Source organism: Triticum aestivum, chromosome 3B (assembly GCF_018294505.1).
Source record: "Triticum aestivum cultivar Chinese Spring chromosome 3B, IWGSC CS RefSeq v2.1, whole genome shotgun sequence".
Lineage (NCBI taxonomy): Eukaryota > Viridiplantae > Streptophyta > Magnoliopsida > Poales > Poaceae > Triticum > Triticum aestivum.
Window position 1 is genome coordinate 340,754,884 of NC_057801.1, and position 13,076 is coordinate 340,767,959.

Below are 13,076 nucleotides of genomic sequence, written 5' to 3' on the forward strand. Positions count from 1 at the left end.
TACAAGTCAAAGCACAAGCGAAAGCTTAACATGTCTGAGTACAGACATCTACAAATGAAGAAGACTGAGAAGCCTGACTATCTACCGGATCCTGCCGAGGGCACAAGATCGTAGCTGAGGTAACAACCTAAAAGTCGAAGTCCACGCGAAACTATTAGTGAGACTGAAGTCTCTCTGCAAAAACATAAAATAGGCAAACGTGAGAACAAATGTACCCAGCAAGACTTACATCAGAACTAACTACATATGCATCATTATCAACAAAGGGGATGGTGGGGTTTGACTGCAGCAAGCCAACTTTGACTCGGTGGCTATCCTGCACTACTACTGCCAGTAACTCTTTTGAGGTGGCACACACGAGTCCACATATTCACCAACCAATACACCACTATGGATCTGCTCCCGTCTCCCTACGAGAACGCCATCCATAGCACTCACGCTTATCTTGCGTATTTTAAAGTATCCACTTTCACTTGTCTATGAACTGTACAGGCAACCCAGAAGTCCTTTACCGCGGACGGCTATTCGAATAGATGATGTTAACCCTGCAAGGGTGTACTTCTTCACACACGCTCTCACCACTTACCGTCGTTTACACGACATGTACTCGGCAACCTTCAAGCGGAAGCCCAATGAGGGTGTCGGCCACGACCTACCTAAACACTCAAGTCTCTAGTCTAGGTTTATCGCCTATTCAGGTTCCATCCGCAGGGAGTCCGGCCGAGGTTTCCACATACGGCCCCGAACGATGTGTACAGGGTTCCATGACACCAAACGGGCGCCCGGTATACCCGGCCACGTGCCTACCGCATCACAGCCCACCCCTCCGGTCAGCGCTGCCACGGCCTCCAGCATACTACAAACACCAGAAACTACATGCAACTCCTGGACAGAGGACAAGGGTGATTAAGAGGCCAAGAGGGTCCATTGGTTTCGGGCCCAATGCGTGGTAGTATCTGTTTCATGGATCAAAAACACAGAACTCAGTTCCTGAGGACGTCTTCAATGAGACAACCCACCATGTACTCCTACATGGCCTCTCACTGCTACCTTTACCAAATCATGTTCACACACTTAGCTCACACATAGTAGGATATGTTCACACACCTCTGACTCATCCCCGATGAATCAGACCTGACTCACCTCTAAGCAGTAGCAGGCATGACAAACAAGCATGAATCAGTAGGCACAACAGGGCTCAAACAACTCCTACTGATGCTAGTGGGTTTCATCTATTTACTGTGGCAATGAGAGGTCATGCAGAGGATAAAGGGCTTCAGCTACCGCAACAAGTAACAGATGAATCGTTGTTTTCCTAATGCAGTAAAAGAGAGTAGGAGCGAGAGAGTAGGATTGTATCGAAATGAACAAGGGCGTTTTGCTTGCCTGACGGAGTGGTAGTGGGATAATGCCTTTCAGTTGGATACTCATGAATATCCTCAGAGGCAGAACCTACCACGAAGAACAAATCGAAACACAATCACCACATGGCAATATGCAACAATATGATGCATGCAATGACATGGCAAAAATGAGTGTGTTTGCCTAATGCAACTACAACCAGATGGATTTGGGTCATATTGAACCAAAGGTTCAACCCCAAATTCAAATTATGAAATCAAATAGTGCCTTATCATGTTTTACACTAAACAGCAAGGTTAAGTTGTTTAAACATGCATGAAACCAGTACAGATGGATAGATTGGATTTTTCTGATCATTTTTCATATATAATTTATTTCATTTGGAGTTACGGTTGAATTACTATGATTTTTAGAAGTTTGCAACATTTTCTGGAATTTCCTATATAAGAATAAATCCAAAAAAAAAGTTACTGCGTCAGCATGCCATAGGTGTGACGTCAGCAGGTCAACTGGGTCAGCCAGCTCAAACCTGACCTGTGGGACCCATACGTCAGTGTCTCAGGCTGGTTTGGGTGTATGACAGGTGGGACCGGTCAACGTTGACTTGTCCAAAGTCAAAGCTGACACGTGGGGTCCACCCAGATTAGTACTAATCTTAACAGAAAATTAGACTAACCTAATTATCCTCGGGGACCCACATGTCATTGACACAGGTAATAATTAAACATAATTAGCACCTAAACTAATGGTGCCACGTCAGCCACCGGCGACCAAATCCGCGGTGGAGGGACTCAGGATTTCGACGCAGGGCCCTATTTGGCGCGCGAGGAGCATCTACGTGAAGCTGGGGGGCTGCCGCGTCAAGTGGTGGTGGTGTTTGGGCTCGGGGTGGTCGGAAAAGATGCCGGCGACGACGTTGGCGGCTGCCAGAGCTCAGGCGAGCTCGGGGTCGTCGCTAGGAGGCACGACAGGAGGTGTGGAGCGGTGTTGCGGGCTCCTGGGGACACAGCGAGTGCGGTGAGGCGCTCGGTTGTGAGCTTGCGCGGCTGTGGCCACGGCTACGCCATGGCCGGCGGCGAGATGCTCTCGGGCTCGAAGAGGGCGGTGACTACACGATGCAAACAAGCAAGGGGGAAGAGGCGGTCGAAGGAGAAGCTCACGGGGAGTGCAGTGGTGGTCTCAGGAAGATCGGGGAGGCAACGGAGTGGGCGCACGGTCGCCAGCGATCTCGGTGGACCGAGGTTGAAGAAGACGGCGATAGCGGTGTTCTAGGGCTTCCAGCATCGCTTGTCTCGGTGCAGAGGACAAGGACGTCGAGGCGGAGCTCTCGGGCGCGTCGGTGAGGCGTGGGGTGGCCGGTGGCCGTGGGAACGGCGAGCGGCGGAACGGCGGATTCGAGCGGCTGCGCGTGGGAGAGAGAGAGGAGGGGAGAAGCACGAGGAGAGGTCGATGGTATTCCAGGGGGGTGCGTGGCGTCTCCTGAAGAAGCCAGGCGACGCGGCAAGCAGGAGGTGGCCGGGCGTGCGCCGGCGTGCGTCGGCCACGCGCTTGTGCCTACTGGCGCGAGGAGGAAGGCGATAGGGGGGGGCAGTGGGCTGGGCCGCACATCGCTGGACTAGCATGGGGGAGCTGGGCCGGTTAGTTGCACAGGTATTCTCTCCCTCTCTTTTGTTAAAGTTTTTCTATTTCTCTGTAACTTCTGGGCTTTATTAAAAATACTAGATCAAACCCAAAAATCATGGAACTGATCAGTGCCACTGTTTGGAATATAACCAACAGCAAACATTTTAGTTATGATTATTTGATATTAAACTATTTATTAGCATTAAATGCCCAAATGCAAATACTTTATGATTTAATCCAGAGCCCAAATATGACATGGAAAAAGGTGCAACACCTCTGGTTAATGTTTCAGCATTTTCCAGAAATGATGAACATTTTTGAAAGCCATTTGGATTCACTGAGAATATTTTAGTTGAACCTTGTGGATTCCTTTGATGCTAGGGTTTAGGCAATCCACATTTCAGGTTTAACTTAAATTTAAACATGATGCAACACCAGATGCTAGGACTAGGCATTAATAGAACTAGGGATGTGACATGAAGGCCTCGCTTGGGTTCAGTTAGAGCCCAACGCCTCGCACCCACGCACGTGCATGTATTAGAGAAATGCGCAAACCTCCATGCGTCGCTCGGCCTCGACCACCCACCGTAACCGGGAACACCCCGATATTTTCCTCGCCCTCTCTTCTACCATAGTTTTTTCCCTCATGGATGGCTCAAAGAATGTCATGCAGCTGCGTCTCTAGCCCGCCCAGGACGAAAAGCCCATTTTCTATCATGATTTTTTGTCATAGAAGTAGGAGCCCACCACATCTATGATGATACCGGGTTTTGTCATAATTATCGTCATAGAAGTGTCATAAGTATGACAGAAAAAAAATTCTTTCGGCCCGAAATGTCACGAATATGTCTTTTTTTGTAGTGTATGCTAACTGCAGTGGAGTAGTCGATCAACAAGTCTTCCGGCTTCACGGAGCCATTATACTTGGGCGTGTCTCTTGCGAGCGAGAATCCTTTGGGAAAGGGTTCGTCGTGAATGCGGGGGCCAAAACAAGGCGGGCCGACTGCGTCTTCTTCTTCTAGGGCCAAGGATCGTGCCAGGCAGTTGATCTGATGGCGAGCATCGTACTCGCCGATTCCTTTGCGGCGGCCCAGCCGGCCGCTGAGTGTCAGGTGCTCAACAGGCGGCACGGAGGGGTATCTCTCCCTACGGGGCGGAGGAGGAGGAGGGTAGTCACTTCGCCCTTCACGGCTCGTGGGCGGCCTTCTTCACCGCGCTCGATGGTGAGGTGTGTCCGACTGCGGCTAGCAGCCGGCTCCTTATCTTTTCGCTCGTGAGCACCGCCTGCAGTCGGCGTCCGGGAGGTCGCGCCATGCTCTCAACGGGGGATGGGGGAGGACTCTTGGCACAAGCACCGGCTTCTTCCCATTCAGCGGCCGCGTCGATGAGCTGCTGGATGCGCCTTGTCATGCCGCATAGCTCATCACCGTCCAAGCCTTTCAGCTCATCTGCTGCGGCCTGGGTAGCACGCGGGTTCTCGAGAGGTGTGGCATAGACCGGACGGTCGGCCCCCAACATGCTGGTGATAGCCGTGCCGCGCTTCTTGATAGCACCAAGCCAGCTGGGCCTGCTAGCAGCCAGCGTGCCGGAGGCGGCACGATCGACCTCGCATTGATAGGCCTCTATGAGGCGTCTCATGGAGGCTATCTTCTTGCCGTTCTCGATGTGCGCTAGGCTGTGGGCCTCTAGTGTCTCGGCGTCGGTGTCGGCCGGGATGGGTGTAGACAGGTCTCTTATCGCGGCCTGCAGAGTGTCGTGGGCGTCCGTGCCGGATGTGGCGCCGTGGCTGATGACCAGCACCTCGGTGACGGTGCTGCCGCTGCTGTCGGCACGAGGAAGAGGATCGTTGATGACCACCACGTTGGTGGGGAAGGCATCAAGTGATGCCATGTCGGAATCGACAAGCATCAGGTTGGTGGAGCTGATCGATTCCAAGTCGGAGGTGGGCTCGCTGGCGATGTCGAGCTTGCCGAGGTGGTCGATGAGGCAGCTCTCGGAGCTGGCGCTGGCTCGTTGGAGAGGCGGACCTCACCGAGAAGATTGGCGAGGTAGCTTGCTACACAGGCGGCTTCGACACCGTGCCGCGTGTCGGGGCAAGCGCTGTCGGATTCCTGTTTCCGGCAGACCCTCGAGGTTCCAACTCTGGGGTGTGCACGAAGATCTTTGCCCTACCAACTCACGTCTCGAAGCCTCGCAAGGGATCTAAGCTAGAAAGATGAACACACAAGGGACACAAGGTTTATACTGATTTAGGCCACCATTGTGGTGTAATACCCTACTCTAGTGTGTGGTGTGGTGGATTGCCTCAGGGGCTGATGATGAACAATACAAAGGGAGAACAACCTCGCGAGGGGCTGTTCTTGAGCTGGTGCAATGAACTGCTTGGGTGAGTTCAGTCGCCTCTCTCTTTCTAGTCTACCCAAAAATCTGGATCCCTACTCTGTGGTGGCTAGCTCTATTTATAGAGGGAGGCCCTGGACCTCTTCCCAAATAATGAGCGGGAAGGGCACCAACAATTGGTCATTTTTAAGGGGAACATCCAGTACACTTATCCTGACTAAAGTTGGTCTTTGACTGCCAAAGACTCTGATGGTGACGCCATCTTGGGCTCCAGGTGACCTCCATCCTTCCGTCCCACTGGTCTTGGTCTTGTTGCACCGAAACGGTAACCTTTGCCTGATGCCTTGGACTGTGCTAGCCCCCTTTGCACCAAAGGGGAAACAAGGACACTGCGTAGGCCGGCGCCCGCCTGGTCTCGATCGTCATGGCTTGCGTCACGGGCACCTTGCGAGGTACCCCGCCTTGATCTCTCCGCCTCCTCGCGAGCCCGCCTGATGAGGCTGCTCCTGAGGAAGCTTCCTGTCGTCCGCCCCGCGATGCTTGGCCCCTCGCGAGGGTCTTAAGCTTGAGCTGATGAAGCTGGGCTGTACTTGGCCTCCGCTTGAGCCACGCCGTAGGCCGCAGGCAGGCAAGTCTGGGGAGCCCCATTCCCAGAACACCGCCAGTAGCCCCTGGGCCCAAGGCACGCCCGGACTTGGCTTAGCAGAGAAGCGAAGGGGCAAGTGCAAAGCGCCACGGGCCCCAATAGCCTGCGGCCTTGGGTGCCGCGTGGCGATTGATTGGACGTGGGCATCTCCACTTCCCCACAATGCCTCATTACGCGCCCGGCTAGGCAGACCCGTGGTTGCACACAACCATTCCCCTTTCACCATTCGCGCGCTTCCTGCCCTTCCTCCTTCCTTGAGCTCCAACCCCCGCCTTCAATCCAACTCGAACTCTCCCCCTTCCCATCGCCATGGCGCCAATGAAGAAGGGGGAAGAAGCCCGCGCCTTCGCCCCGCTTGTCTCCGGCGGCGGCCCCCATCGTTGATTGGTCAATCATACTCAACCCCAAAGCCTTGGACAAGGTCCGTTCGGCCCTTGTCTCCATCTTCAACGAGTGCGGCAGGACCATGCTCTGGCCTGCGTGCCATACCTCCTTTGATAGGGCCGTCACGGAGGTCCGGTTCTTCGCTGATGCCCTGTGGGCGGGTCTGGTTCCCCCCTTTTCCGCTTTATTTAATGCAGTGCTCTCCCATTATCAGATCCACATGATGCACTTGGGGCCTAAGTCCATTAGCCTCCCGGCTGTTTTCGCCTTTGTTTGCGAGGCAATGGTGGGCATTCCTCCTTCCGTTACCCTCCTGCGCCACTTCTTCTCTTTGCGCCTGAGCAACCCCACTCAATGCTTGGGGTGTGTGAGCTTCCTCGCCGTGCCAGACATGGCTGCTTCAGGGATAGATTTCGGCCTTCCTCCTCCAGAGGCCAGGTTCAGAGAGCGGTGGCTGTATGTGGATGTCGGAGTGCCCAGCCCCCTGCTCTCGCACCCGACCTCGCCCGCTGTTCCCAACTCAGGCTGGGATCATGAGACGCTCGCGAGCCCCCAGCTCGCCTTCGTCTAGCGGCGCTTCCAGAGTTTGAGGGCGCTCGACGTGACGGTGCCCAAGGTGGTGAAGGAGTTCCTCCAACGTCGCATTGCTCCTCTCCAGCGCCACTCCCGCCGGATGTGGGCCTTTGCGGGGCACGAAGACCGCATGCGGCTCCAGGAGGGGGATCTGGCGCCTGAAGTGATGAGGACGGTGCTCAGGGTCCTAACTGGCGATCCTTCCCCAGGCAGCCTTCGACACGAGGTTGCCGTCTTGTATCTTTTCTTGGGCAAGGCTGATTTTGTGAGGCAGATGCCCAGCTTTGACGAGTGGGGGCTGCATCCGGTTGGCCTCACGGGCCCCCGCGAGAACCCAGTTGTTCTGGTTGCTTTTCCGGTCGCCCTCGGCGGTCCTGCCTCAGGCGATGGAGCGGGAAGACGAGAACCGCCGGGAGCTGAGGGGGCCGATGACGATATGCTGACGCCGCGCGGAGCCCCGAAGGCGGCATCCCTCGCAGCCCGTCCTAGAGCAGTGGCAGGCGAGGAGTTGCGGCCTACGGCTCCTGAGGCTGGGGCTTCCGAGGCCCCGATCGTCCCTCATGAGGCGGCGCCTGGCGGCGTCCCCCAGGCCGGTTCCCTTGGCGCTGATCACCTTGACGCCTCCTCCATGCCACAGGCCCAACCTTGCACCGAGCGCTTAGGCCGGTTCCGCGTAGACTTCGAGGCCCTCCACAAGAGGAAGGAGGCCTTGGGTGGCGATGATCGCCCTTGCCGCCTGTTGAAGCAGCTGAAGTACTTTTCCGTGGACGAGTAAGTCCTCTTCTCTCTCTGCTCCTTTACCTTACTGTCCCTGCAGCTGATTGTGCCTTTCAGGGCCCTTCCTGCCGAATTCGTGGAGATGGCCAAGGAGCCATTCCCCCAAGCTTTGTCTTCACCGCTGACCCTCGGCGCGCCGAGCTCGAGCAGCGCCCCCGCCGCTGGACCGGTCAGACAAGTGGTCCGTCCCGCTGGGCACCTCGAGCCTGCGCGCCTACTGTCCTACCTTCACGAGTCCTCCTAGGCATAGCTGGCTTGCCCCGTGCTCCTCCTCTGTTCGTGGATGGTGACTGGCTGAAGTCGGTCTTGAGTTCCTCCTCTGGGGATGGACCGGCGCCAGGCTAAATTCCCGGCGAGGTCCGTCCGGTGATCGCTGGAGTGACAGACCCCAGCCCCGTGCCAGGAGGGGGCATGTCGCCTCAGGGCCCTCCGCGTACGCCAGTGGCGGAGGGTGACGCATAAGACGCGCTTAGGCGCGCTCGGGAGTGTCGTGCCCTTTGTTAAGAGTTCCTTCGGAGGGCGGTGAATGCGGTGAGCCAGCTTGGCGCGGAGCTTGCTGGCGAGGATGTGCGCCTTGAGGCCGAAGGCCTGCGCCTTGCCGAGGAGAGGTACAAGCTGAAGCTAGTCGTCGCCCTTGCGCGTCACCAGCGTGACCTTGATAACACGAAAGCTGAAGCGTCGCTGGTGGCCTCGCGGGAGGCCTGCTCCCAAGCCGTCGAGGAGGCCCGGGAAGCAGACCGACGACGCAAGGATGCGGAGGAGCGCGCGTGGGAGCTCCAAGCCTAGAGCAACTCTCTGGAGAGGCAAGTGGAACTGCGCGAGGCGGCTCTTGTGTCGCTGAAGGGGGCTTCCGTTGACCAGGCGGAGCTCCTGTAGCGCGAGGAGGCGCTGATGCTGCAGGCCGCTAAGCGCAACCTTGACCTTGAGTGGTTGGAGACGAGGGAGCGGCTGGTGGCTCTGGCAGAGGATGACGTCGCCGCGCGGGAAGGCCGAGTCCAAGAAGAGGTCGACCGCCACGTCGCGGAAGCTCGCTCGGATCTTGAGCATGAATACGAAATGAGGTTGGAGCTGATCAAGGCTGAAGCTGAGGGTAGGACCGCAGCCCTCACGGCCAAGCTGGCTAAAGTGACGTGGGGTGCGGACTCCTCCGCGGCTGCCCTTGGCGCAGCACAGGCGGATCTGGCCTCTTTCCGCGCCGAGCTGCTTCTTCTCCAATAGAGGGTTGATGGCGCTGAGGCCGTCGCGCGGCAGAATGAGGACGAGATCCGTCAGCGGCAGACTCTGGAGCATGAGCATGCCCCCATGCTCCGAACGCTCAGGGCAAGGGCCAATGCGGTCCTAGGCAACATTTGTGAGGCGGCTGTTGCCAAGCCTCGCGTGATCAACTATGCTGCCAACCTCTGGTTCTTCACGGATGTGGTGACATAGCTGGAGACCCACTCTAACATGGCCTATTGGCTTGTCGAGGAGAAGAGCCGAGCCTTGCTTGGGCGTGCCTTCTCCCGTGTCTTCAGCTATCTACAGAATAGAGACCCCCACTTCGATTTCGACGCCGCCATCGCAGCGGTGCCCGTAGCCATCCGGGGCGATCTGGCGCAATGGGTGGAGGACAACGTGGATGCCCTTGTCAGGTCCTTCGCATCTGATGATGACAGTGTGATCGTGGCCGCCGATGAAGGTGGCATTGTGGACGAGCCTGGCATTGATGGAGGTGATGGCGGTGGCGGTGATGATGTCAGCAACGCCAGCGACGCCTCCGGAGGTGCCCCAGAAGACGCGGTGAGTGATATGTCCGACTGATTGTATGTCGCCGCTATTTACCCTGTATGAAGGTTCGGGCTCGGCCCTGAAGATTGTAAGAGCATTTTGGGAGGGGGAGCCCCTAATGTAAAGGTTTGTGATCAGTATCCTTGCAAGCATAACGCCGTGTGTGAGCTTATGTCGGGCTACTGGCCCGTCGATGGGTCAGCTGACTTGTTTACCTTTTGACCCTGGCGGGTCCCGAGCGAGCCTGTGGGAGCCGCAGTGCCTCAAGTGTCTTCTGGGTGAACCCATTGATCCTACGATGAGAACCTCCAGAGAGGGTGCGACGACAGCGGTCCGGATTGTAGATGTGCCTGGCCCGGCCCGGCTCGCGAGGGGCTCGCGAGGGGAGGCAGCTGACTCTAACTTTGGATGCAAAGCCAAAACCAGAACACGGGAGATTGCTCGAACGAGACTAAACACCCCTTCCCCAAACACACGCAAGCCTCAAGCTCAAATCCAACTTAAATTCGAATCGAAGAACCTTGGCAACAGAGGAAAAGGCAAAAGGCAAAAAGCCACGTCCGGCACCTCGTCCAGTCTTCGACGTCTTCTCACCAGCGCAGAGCTAAGTGCTGCCACTTGGCGTGGGAGGGAGCCCCCGAGGCCCGAGGGCGGCTCTCCGGAGACTCCGGGGCGTGTACAGACCCACTCATTATTATGTGAGAGTGTGACGGGCGGCGAGCTTCACAGGCACTGGGCCTTCTTAAGAGGTACCAGCCTTGCTTCATATTGCCAGACGAGGGCCCCGCCTTGAGGCACCTCCCTAGCAGAGGGCCTACCTCCTGAGAATGCCTTGCTTCGAGCACCGCGGGGGTGAACCCGGATCTCAGCCCCTCTCCTACAGCCCCCGGTTCCCTCCTCCTGAGGGGTAGGAGGCTGCCGCATTAGGGCAGCCATATGCTGCAGCGACCCGTACCTCCTGTGACCCATGGTTAGCATAAGCTTGCTCCTGAGGAATTAGTGGTACCCGATAGTTGCTGCCACCAGCGCGGTTGTCGAGGCTCTCTTGGGGTTCCTGAAAGAGCTCATCTTCTGGTGTCTCCTCGCCCCAGCCTAGCCCGAGGAATGAGCCATGGTCTTCTTCCAGTGCGCACTCTTGATCCACCATGTGGGGCACATAAGCTTCTGGGGCAACCGTCCCGTGGGCCTCGCCGTAGTGCCCCATACGCCATGCAGTCCGTCTTGGAGCGCTGTCTTGGGGGTTGGCATGGTGGACCGCTGAGGCCGAAGGCTGCGACATGCACTCCTTCGCCGGTCGGAGATGGGGCCGGCGCGACTTGTCACCCGGTGCTGACGGCCGGGTTGGCATTCTATAGGCCCTGGAGTCCGTTCGGAGATGCGTGGGCACGTATGGGGCCGCCATACGGCCCGCCCTGGATCTGGGGTGATAGCTGGACGTAGAAAGGAAGTGCTCCCGAGGCGGCGGCGTCCAGGAGCTTGGCCACTCGCTCTAACAATACGTCGCGGCCGCCCTCCAGCAGCCTACACCGTAGAAGCTCTCGAGCTACTGTGAGTGCGTCCCTTGAGTTCGCCTGCTCACGTCGGGTGTGCGGCGCTGTGGCCGCGACATGACTTGAGGCTCTTGCTGCCGACCGCACCTGCCGCGGTATGATGGCAGGCGGCGCTTGGCCGCATCGCTCGCACCCTGCAGCGTCCTGCGGAACGCGAGCTGCCTGGGGCACGAGGTTTAGGTCGCCCTGGGCTGACGGCATGGCGTGGGCAGGCCACGCCGCCCAGCGTTCGGTGTTGGCCGTCGGGTCGCTCGACATGAGAACGGTCAGGCGATGGAGCGTGAGGCAGTGGAAGAAGGATTTCGGCTCACCCCTACCTGGCACGCCAAATGTAGGATTTCGGGTTCCGGCAGACCCTTGAGGTTCGAACTCTGGGGTGCGCACGAAGATCTTTCCCCTACCAACTGACGTCTCGAAGCCTCGCAAGGGATCTAAGCTAGAAAGATGAACGCACAAGGGACACGAGGTTTATACTAGTTCAGGCCACCATTGTGGTGTAATACCCTACTCCAGTGTGTGGTGTGGTGTATTGCCTCAGCGGCTGATGATGAACAGTACAAAGGCAGAACAGCCTCAGAAGGGGTTGTTCTTGAGCTGGTGTGATGAACTGCTTGGGTGAGTTCAGTCGCCTCTCTCTCTAGTCTAACCAAAATCTGGATCCCTACTCTGTGGTGGCTAGCCCTATTTATAGAGGGAGGCCTTGGGCCTCTTCCCAAATAATGAGCAGGAACGGCGCCAACAATTGGCCATTTTGAAGGGGAACATCCAGTACACTTATCCTGACTAAAGTTGGTCTTCGACTGCCAAAGACTCTAACGGTGACGCCGTCTTGGGCTCCACGGTGACCTCCAGCCTGCCGTCCCGCTAGTCTTGGTCTTGTTGCACCGAAACGGTAACCTTTGCCTGATGCCTTAGCCTGTGCTTGCCCCCTTTGCACCAAAGGGGAAACAAGGACACTGCACAGGCTGGCGCCCGCCTGGCGCCCGCCTGGTCTCGATCGTTATGGCTTGTGTCACGGGCAGCTCGCGAGGTACCCTGCCTTGATCTCTTCGCCTCCTCATGAGCCTGCCTGATGAGGTTGCTCCTGAGGAAGCTTCCTGTCATCTGCCCCGCGAGGCTTGGCCCCTCGCGAGGGTCTTGAGCTTGAGCTGATGAAGCTGGGCTGCATTGGGCCTCCGCTTGAGCCATGCCGCAGGCTGCAGGCAGGCAAGTCTAGGTACCCCCATTCCCAGAACACCGACAAACGCCATCGGGCGTGCCGGGCTGGCTACGCTCGTTGGGAAGGAACGGTTTTCCCGTCCAGAGCAGGTCTCCAGACGACGGTGCACATAGCCCCATGGTGGGTGCCAAATGTCGGGTGGTAGGTGCGACATATGCCAAAGGATGGCTAATCATAGTGGGAGCTAGTAAGACGTCGCGGCTGCCTTGAACAGGATGAGGCGAAGACATGCACACCGGCGAATCTTACCCATGTTCAGGGCTGTCCTAGGAGATAACACCCCTAGTCATGCTCTGCAGGGTCTCCACATGAGCACTAAATCAACAAGTGGCTACAAGTTACTCCTTGAGCTGTTCCGCTAGAGGAGGAAGAAGGGCAAGGCTAGCTCTACTCCTCTCTTTATATGGTGTGGAAACTCTAAGAGATCAACCCTTTGCATGGGTGCCCTGGGGGTTTATATAGGCCTACCCCCCAGGGGTACAATGGTAATCCGGCTGGGTGTGGACCCAGGCCATCAATGTCTATGGCTGTCGGCTTCTCCGCCGGCCACTGGGGCCCACCGACTGGTGAGTGCCGCCGGCTGCCGGGCTCTAGGCCGATAGGCTGGGCCCACCACCTATGGGCACTGTCGGCCGCTCATTACTGTAGCCTTGCCCCTGATAACGATGGCTTGGTCGGGACGGGCGTGGCGACAGTGCCACCGCTTGGCACGCGTTCACTGTAGCCTCACCGCGTCTTATCTGGTTGGGAGCCGGCCTCTCCCCATGCCGACTGGTTTGGACATGCCTCCCTCTGATAGCTAACTGACGGGTAGGACCCGCCTCCTGTGGGACGT